General features: G+C 44.6%; 1 pseudogene; it reads left to right on the plus strand.

Annotated features, from left to right (window-relative positions):
- The first annotated feature begins 682 nt into the window (after positions 1–682).
- On the plus strand, positions 683–3,736 carry LOC110528820 (zona pellucida sperm-binding protein 3-like; annotated as a pseudogene).
- The last annotated feature ends 6,245 nt before the right edge of the window (positions 3,737–9,981 follow it).

The raw sequence follows: 9,981 nt of genomic DNA on the forward strand, positions 1-9,981 counted from the left end.
GAGAATTCGAACACGGCTTATAAGCAAAAGTCAGTTATACTGAGGGTGCATCTCAGAAGTGTAGAGTCCTTTCATGCCCTACCCTCTATGAGTGACAGGAGACAAGGATAGAAAACCACGAAAGAGTATTGAGACACACCCATAATCTTGTGCAACTCTCCGGGCAGCAGTTGCACTTACGACAAGCGGGAGGAGTCGGGGAGCAAGCTCACAGATTCTGCTTTAAAATGAAATGTCATTGAATCCACAATGGACACTATGTCCAAAAAATCAGAATGGGGCTGCGAGTAGATTTGGTTGGGTTTGTTGTGCTTGTCTCATTCAGGTCATTTAGTTATGTTCAGAGTTGTTGTTTTCCAATGTCATTACGTGGTCAAGAAACATCTAACTTTGCCAGCGATGGTCCACAGCAGCAAGCCGAAGAGCCTGTGAGCACAGACTCAAGGATACCCACCCAATACCTATTCAGACCGCTATGCCATTTGAACAAAGGATACCTGTTCAAGTCCCTGTGCAAACTGAGCACGGGAGACCTGCACCATCTCCTGTACAGTTTGAACATAGAAACCCTGTTCAGTAACCAACCCAGGTGCCTGTAAAACATGAACCTCAACAGCCTGCCAGAAAGCAACCGGCGTTTCAACCAGGGAAACCGCCTGTGCATGGCCGAGTCCTAAACCATATGGTGAAGGAGGAAGCAAAAGAGCCGGAGAAGTTTGAGCGGAAGAATCCAGTGTCTGCCACCAGTGTAGCGGTCCAGTGCAGGGAGGACGTGGTTCGGGTGGAGGTCAAGCAGGATTTCCTTGGGAAAGGCACTCCCATTGTAAGAAAAAATGAGTTTGGAGTTGAATGCCATTATCAAAGCTAAGGACTTTTATTTCATTCTCACTTTTCACATTTTTTCCGTGTCATGCTCTAATGAACACAACCCTGGCTCTGGCTGCAAAACGTTTGTATCCATCAGGAAGCACAATGTGACCAGTAATTCTCTGGAGCCTACCTGGGTTCCCTTGGCCTCCACCAAGGTCTCAGAGCAGCAGCTGGTCTTATCTCTCAGGCTCTTGACAGGTGGGTATAGAACATAGGGTTTAAAGGTGGAATCTGTAACTTTCATCACTCCAGTAGAAACCTGAGATACTGTGAACACATTTGGCCAAGAAGCACAGCAAATTCTTAATCCCCAAGGCCCGCCCTCAAACTTTGAAAACAAGCGCAGGGGCCGCATATTTGGCTGGAAATAAAGGTGAGGCTACACCTTTAAAGTTGACCTCTGCCATTTTGGGCTATAGAGTCATAATACCCATAACCTAGCAGTCAAACAGGGAAGTGGTTCCACTCATTTTCCCCATAGGGCATTGTTAGGTAGGCTTACTCTGCCATGATGTTTTGATAACTGTGTCAATCTCTCTAGGACCGTCACTTTTATTAATGTATTATCCTGTATTTACCCCCCCCCCCTTACAAAACAGGCAAGCCCCATAAAATACAATTGTATTTTTTATTGCTAAAAATCTGTGGCTCAAAACAGGTTGGGCTTTAAAAAAATATATAAAATAGTGAGTGCTGTGTTTGATGATTAGCATGAAATGCTAATGTTGCTATCATAAAGCACTACAAATTCCATGATGATCTGGACGAGACTGCCAAATCAAGGCAAAGGTAAGAGTCTCTGGATTAACTATCTAATGATGGCTAAATGTAGTAATGGATAAATTGGCAAAGTCTACTTAAATTGACAATTCTCTGTACTGTTTTGTGCAAGTTTGAAATTCACACAATACCTGCTAGCAAAGGCGTCAGCTAGAGATGACATACAGGACCTTGCAGGGATTTGCATGAGTCTTGCATGATGTCGACAGGGATGCTAATTAGCATTTTAGAATCTGAGAGTAAAGAGAGCAGAACATATTGATAAAAGTAACCGTAGCCATGCAAATCTCTCTTGGACATCAAAACATCACACAGACCTTGTTTTAAGAGTTTCTAAAATCCCCTATGGGGAAAAAAAATGAATGGTGGAAAAACAACTGGAACCATTTCCCTGTTTGACCGCTAGGTTTTATGGGTATTATGACACCTTCACTGTAGGGCTCTATTGCTGCTTTAGCTTTTCTTCTCTTTCAGATGACTGGCAATTTGAGAGGCCCTCCAGTGTCTACTTTCTGGGGTATGTCATGAGGGTTGAAGCCTCCATTATCCAAGCCCACCACACAACTCTCTGTGTCTCCGTGGACAGCTGTGTGGCTACGCTGGCCCCTGAAATGGCCTCTAAATAGTGGATATTCCTTCATTGAGAACCATGGGTGCGTGAGCGGTGCGTGTGCGTTCCCCTTACTATACTTCTGTATATTGTGAATGTAAATTAAACGTTGTTTTTATTTCATCCCATTAGGTGTCTGACTGATGCTAGACAGACAGGCCCCAAGTCCCACTTCCTGCAGCAAACCCAGGATGACAAACTCCAGTTTCAGCTTGAGACCTTCAGGTTCAACCAAGATGAGAGGAGCTCTGTGAGTAACGACGCATTCACCTGAAGGCCATTTTATTTTTTAGGCTGTATGTATTGTACTCACCTGTCATGTTCATTAGGCACTAAATGGAAGAAACAAACAGGGAATACCTGGACTTTTCCAATAAGAAACACTGACTTTGACTTTCTGTTGTTTACTCTAATGGACACAACCCTGTACAAGTCATATCTCTCCTACCTTCCTATAAATGTACATCGCATGTCATCTGAGAGCAAGGTCGGCCTCTGCTTCCATTGACCCAGAACACGAGGCTTGCTCGTTTACTACAGAGGCAAACCGGTTTGTCTATGGGGATCGAGTTTATACTGCACAAAACTATAATTCTGCAAACATGGATGTTTCTTTATTGGATTTGTGTAGAGCTAGGACCCAAAGCTATACATGGTTTTCATTGGTTTGCATTTTCTGAACTGGGGTCCTGTTTTCTTTCCTCTAAGGTGGGTTTCAGCAGGTCGGGATGACCTGGTGTGTGGCTGCTGGGGCTCCACCTGTGGCCTGAGAATGGGGAGGAGTCTGCTGACCTGACAATGTATTTCACCTGAGTAAGCTTTGAAGTTTATGATTTTGATCTATGCCGGTGGTGCTTTTCTGTCAAGTGGTGTCTAGCTTGCATCTCTTCCCCATCCGATTCTGTACACTGACGGATCACTGTTTCACAACAGATAGATGGGAGGCGGAGGCTGCTCTCGGGTTCCATCTTAGTCCAGGACTCTGACTGGTTACAGATGAATGAGTTCCCTGAGGAGCAGGCGTCTCAACTAGAGGTCAACTACCAGAGCACAACAGGTGAAGGACTTTTGCATTAGCTGTAGTTGTTCACTAAGGGCACACCTTAAGGAAACATTTAGCAATGGTGAGTAAAAATCTGCGTCCTTATTGGACAAGTTAAGATACCTCCCTATTTCAAAATCTTTTCCACTAACTGACGCTTTGAGAAACTGCTAAAAAAACCCTGCTATAAGCAAGAGCTTGTAGGTAAACATTTGGACAGAAATGTTGTATTACTCGGGTTTATGATAACGCTGTATGGTATTCCGAGTGAAATAATTGAACTTCCTTCCTCAGGCGTGTCTCTCATGGGGATACTGCTGGCTGCTGTGGCAGTGGTCTCACTCACTTGCACTGGCGACATTGCTGTATTCGAGGCTACGCCAACCCCACAGGCAAGCAACCATGTAGATGACAATGAACCTGTTGTGAACTGACTCCAGTTCTCTGCAGTCTTATTTACTATCTTTGGAATAGGGTAGGTTCCAGATCGTTATCGTAGTTGCGCCGAGGCAGATGATCAGATCACAATTGAAGTCCATTATTATGATGTGGCAAGATGTGCAGCCCGGTCGCTAGGAAGATGACCTGGAATACCAATTTATCTGGTTAATTAATGTAATTGAGGCTGTGGTGTCCGGCTCGGTTTCTCATTTAATAGGCGGGATTTGAGAACAATAAACAGCATATACTGCAGCCCTCTGTGACGGAAACTAAATCAACGAGCCAGTGAGCAGTAACAGCTCCTTGGTAACACGTTCAACCATTAAATTTGTTTTATCTATTCACATAAAATACAATCAGGGTTGGGGAGTAACTGATTACATTACCAGTTAAAATATTGTAATTAGATCATTTTGGAAACTAGATTACTTAATGGATTACATTTAAATTCAGAAAGGATGTTCGCAAAAATAAATACATTATGACATTGTTCTGTTTTCTCAATGACATTCATTTCAGCATTGAGTTTGAGTTTGTTCCATCTGAGCGAGTCTGACCGTAAGCCTGAGACCACTGACACACTAAATGCCGTTTGATGGATCCTTTTTAGTTTTCTAATGCCTATTAAGGGGAAAGTAATCTAAAAGTAATCTGAATATGCTACTGCGTTTGGGTTATCCAAAAGTTACGTCACTGATTTACAATTTGACCGGTAACTAGTAACTCACTGATTACTTTTAGAAAGTAACCTACCCAACCCTGAACGCAATATAACATTTACTTCCCCAAATCACTGACATAAACCGTATTCAAAGTTGCCACGACCATTACAAAACGGTTACATTCTGAACCAAGTATTGCCTACTGTTGGCTAGCGTGGCTAACACTGACTGAACCAGACTCACTCAATGGTGAGAACAACATTCAGTCTGGTTTAAGCAAGCTAAGGCCAGCCCTGATCCCAGTCATCACAATTACATGCCGTCTGATGTTTCATGCTCGGTGCTGTCATCGAACACGGCTGTGGTATGAAAGTATGTGTATATGGCCGTTGCACACCAATGTCATGGAGCAATATATATTCAACATCACACTCGATCTGTGTGCTAGACATGTGACAAGCCTCTCTCCGTAGCTGGGGACACAGCCATTACGTTTGATGTGTGGCTACCCTCCGGGTCATGTATCCTGTCAGGCAAAATGGCTGATACACACTCATTCAAATTGAGACTCACACGCACTCTTACACTCTCACTGTTTAACTTGTCAATTTGCGCCCCCACAAAACAATAACAGTTAGACATCTGTGAACACATTCGGGCAATAACAGTAGAAGGATGCACTGAATTTATTCTCAATTGTTCAAATTCTCTTTTCTCTCTGGCCTGGTCCTAGCCCACTCCTTGGCTTAAGCCTTAGAAGATGTAGGAGGGTCTGTGTTCACACGTATGGAACGACTGGAAAGGTGAACGTTGTAGGACACACACTATCTAAAGTCTCGTTCGGGCCCTGCTTTTGTCCCGTTCCAGTGAAACTTCCCGGGTTGAGAGAGATCCGGGAAACTGCTGTCATGTGGGGGAACTGCTGTCATGTGGGGGAACTGCCGTCATGTGGGGGAACTGCCGTCATGTGGGGGAACTGCCGTCATGTGGGGGAACTGCCGTCATGTGGGGGAACTGCCGTCATGTGGGGGAACTGCCGTCATGTGGGGAAACTGCCGTCATGTGGGGGAACTGCCGTCAAGTGGGGGAACTGCCGTCAAGTGGGGGAACTGCCGTCATGTGGGGAAACTGCTGTCATGAGGGGAAACTGCCGTCATGTGGGGAAACTGCCTCATGTGGGGAAACTGCCTCATGTGGGGAAACTGCCGTCATGTGGGGAAACTGCCGTCATGTTGGGAAACTGACGTCATGTGGGGGAACTTCTGTCATGTGGGGGAACTGCTGTCATGTGGCCTGCCCACGCTCTATTAACCATGTCTTTCATTACCCCATAGCGCCCTCTGTAGGCCCCTACCCCACCAATCAAATACCCAGCCGGCAGGCACAAAGCACGCGTGTATCGCACACAACACACATACACACACACACACACACAGCCGCCAGGCCTGCACATGGGAGCAAACACCCTATGAAGGTGGGGCGTTACTTATAACTCTAATAAAGGCTCACAGTATTGCTTGCAATGGTCTTTTTAATCATGTCTATTCATCTTCCGAGGCTGGTAAGCAACAGTTCCTGATGAGCACCAGGTTTCATGAATTCACCGCCGCTGGTACGGTGAGAAGGCCAGGCGCGAGAAGGAAGACCCATCTTGTTGGACTGTCGTTTTTTTGGTTTCTAAAGGAATCCTAGCTCTAGATTGTCGTACACTAATAAAAACAGTGGAATTAGTCTTCGCCAGTCCATTTTAAGACTAACCAGGCTAGCCGAGGCTAACCCTGTGACAGCGCTAGTTTGGTAATGGCCATGGCAAATGTGAAAATAAGAAGACCTGTCGTAATTACAGGTCTTCTTCTGACTGCAGTCATGCTGCACATCAATGTGATTCCTGAGATGTTTACTCTCCACACTTTAGGCCTAGTTGTCATCCTGAGGCGTAGTGTGGTTGAGACATAGGAAGTGGATCTGCAAGTTGCTGTCAGTAGGAAGGATTTCTTCCAAACAAAGGATAGTTAACACCAAGTGGTCATGGATGGCTTTGAACATGAGTGGGAAAACAAATCTCACAATAGCATCAATTGACCCTAGGGTACAAAACAAAAAAAAGATCACAGGAATTCTTGCAGCTCCCTTTGGGGACGTTTTGGAGTGAGTGGTGGTGGGGGGGGGGGGGGGGGGGGGGGGGGGGGGGTTGAGGTATGGTTCTTTAGGGCAGTCACCCCTCCTTCTTCCATTGGGAGGGACAGTGACCTTATAGCAGGCGAAGGTTGTCCCGCAGCCTTTCTCTCTTCCTAAGCACACACAAACGCACACACATACAAACGCACACACATTCACACACATACGTACACACCACGCAAATACACGTGAACGCACACGCACACAGATGGATGGGCGAAAGGGACAAGAACATCAGGAGATTATCAGACAGATTTACTGGAAGATGCGGAGACAGGATAGCTCGCCACCCCTCTATTAACTCCACACAAAACCCTCCATTCTGGAGACAGTAATATCAATTTCCTCCAGACGAAGAACTGAAAACAACCCACGATTATGAATCAAATATGGAAATGACAGTAAAGACCGATTGAGGGGAACCTATTGTTGCAGAGTGATCTCCACGAAGAACTACTTTCAATGTATTCAAAACCGTTCTTTCTAACCTTTTCGTTTTTCTACCGATAGACTTAGCCACAACTTCTGACACACATTTCGATCCGTGTTGTGTTGCTCTAAAAGAGGTTAGTGGTAGCATGTCATCAGCATGTTAGCAAAAGACTAAATAAGGGAATGAATGAGGGGCTCTGGCTCCCTGAAGCCCATTAAGGCAGGATAAGAGATCCTTAATTATGTCCTGTGAGTCTGGATCGGAGGAGGCTAATTAAATAATCTTCCTCCATTATCAACCCCGTTTTCTTTTTCTTCCTTGACCAGGATCTTAATTAACGGAGTTCATTATGGGCTGTGATGGAGATCGTCGGAAGAGATCATTTGACAGAGGTTGTTCTCTCTCTCTCTAGTCTCTAACCCAGAGCAACGTGTCACAGTGTACTCTCTTAGTGAATAAAACCTACCTCAGTAGCACATAACCTCAGTATTATAGCTTACAGCCTTGCTAGTTTTCTTATATCTTTGTTATTGGGTATGTTCCAGGTAGTCTTTATTGCAGTTGGGCTGCACATATGATCAGATCCCCCCGATGCCTGGAGAAGTGTTAAAGTAATAGCCTATCCATTTACTTTGACTATCGATGACATGCCATGCATATGTTCCTTGTGTTTCAATTGGGCAGTAAATCTATCATCACAGACTTCAGCTGAAGACAGAATAACCTTTTTCTTGACAGACTATTTTCCTATGATTCCCTATTTTCCCATATTCAGCTGTGCTAGCATGAGGTGGAGGCCTCTCGCTCACCTCGAAGCCAGCGTTACGATACAAATAAATGGTTGGCCCAAGGAACTGTTTGCAACAGGGAACTTAACACAGATATCTCTTACTCTGGAGCAGATGGTTTTCTCCTCTGACAAAGCAGAAATCCATCCCAAAGCAAACATGGCACATTGCCTCCATCCGCTATGAGAAGAACCTCTACCAAAAGCACTGTTTGTCTTACTTTTAATGTGGTTTTATGTGGTATTAAACACTGGGCAATAAAGTCTACAATTGTTTTTCCTTTGGTGGATTGAAGTGTAGCAAATGTTCCTTTGATCCCAGGTGTGTGTGTGTGTGTGTGTGTGTGCGTGCATATATGTACACTGCCGCTCAAAAGTTTGGGGTCACTTAGAAATGTCCTTGTTTTTGAAAGAAAAGCACATTTTTTTGTCCATTAAAATAACATCAAATATATCAGAAATAGTGTAGACATTGTTAACGTTGTAAATGACTATTATAGCTGGAAACGGCTTTCTAAAACTAGACACTCTAATGTACTTGTCCTGAACCTCATCAGTCTATTCTTGTTATGAGAAATGAAGGCTAGTCCATGTGAGAAATTGCCAAAAAACTGAACATCTCGTATAACACCCTGTATTACTTTTTTTTGTAAGAAGGCAGACATTTTACGTGCCCCCAGCCGATTGTGTTTTTTGTTCGTTTATCTGCGTTATTTGTAACTTATTTTGTACATAATGTTGCCGCTACCGTGTCTTATGACCAAAAATAACTTCTAGACATCAGGACTGTGATTACTCACCATGGACTAGCAGAATACTTTATTTTCTTTCACGACTCTGACGAGCCCGACGCGAAGCATATACTGCTTCCTCGGGAACAGGCCCCGTTCCCCGTGATCTGCGTGAAGAGGAGGCGGAGAAAGAGGGGCTGAAGGGCGGGCTGCCGTCTGAGAATTTGTAGGCGATCGAATAAAACCCCACTTCCCTCCATTCTGCTAGCAAACGTGCAGTCCTTGGAGAATAAAATCGATGAGTTACGGGAGGATTAAACTACGAACGGGAAAGTAAAAACTATAACATCTTATGCTTCATGGAGTCATGGCTGAACGACGTCAAAATCAACATACAGCTGGCTGGTTATACGATGTACAGGTAGGACAAGGGAAAGCGGACTATGTATTTTTGTAAATAACAGCTGGTGCACATATCTAAGGAAGTCTCAAGCTATTGCTCGCCTGAGGTTGAGTATCTCATGATAAGTTGTAGACCACACTACCTACCGAGTTTTCATTGTGTTCTTCGTAACTGTTTACATACCAACACATACCACCACAGAGGCTGTCACTAAGACAGCATTGAATGAGCTGTATTCCGCCACAAGCAAACAAGAAAACTCACGCCGAGAGGCGGCGCTCCTAGTGGCCGGGGACTTTAATGAAGGGAAACTTAAATCCGTTTCACCAAATTTCTATCGGCATGTTAAATGTGCAACCAGAGGAAAAAGATCTCTGGACCACCTATACTCCACACATTCTCCACACACAGAGACGTATACAAATCTCTCCCTCGCCCTCCATTTGGCAAATTGACCATCATTCTATCCTCCTGCTGATAAGCAAAAATTAAAGCAGGAAGCATCAGGGACTAGATCAATAAAAAAGTGGTCAGATGAAGCAGATGCCAAGCTACAGGACTATTTTGCTAGCACACCACATCAGTCATTGGCTTCATCAATAACTGCACCAATGACGTCGTCCCCACAGTGACCGTACGTACATACCCCAACCAGAAGCCATGGATTATAGGCAGCATCCGCACTGAGCTAAAGGGTAGAGCTGACGTTTTCAAGCAGCGGGACCCTAACCCGGGAGCATATAAGAAATCCGCTATGTCCTCCGATGAACTATTAAACAAGCAAAGCTTCAATACAGGACTAAGATCGAATTGTACTACACCGGCTCTGACGCTCTTCGGATGTGACAGGGCTTGCAAACCATTACAGACTACAAAGGGAAGCGCAGCCGGGAGCTACCCAGTAACACAAGCCTACCAGTGATGGCTGCTGATAATGGGCCTCTGTACTCCTATGTAGATGATCCATAAAAAATCTGCCATTTCCAGCTACAATAGTCATTTACAATGTCTACACTGTATTTCTGATCAATTTGATGTTATTTT

The sequence above is a fragment of the Oncorhynchus mykiss genome, chromosome 7, assembly GCF_057628025.1.
Source record: "Oncorhynchus mykiss isolate SJ-2025 chromosome 7, ASM5762802v1, whole genome shotgun sequence".
Taxonomy (NCBI): domain Eukaryota; kingdom Metazoa; phylum Chordata; class Actinopteri; order Salmoniformes; family Salmonidae; genus Oncorhynchus; species Oncorhynchus mykiss.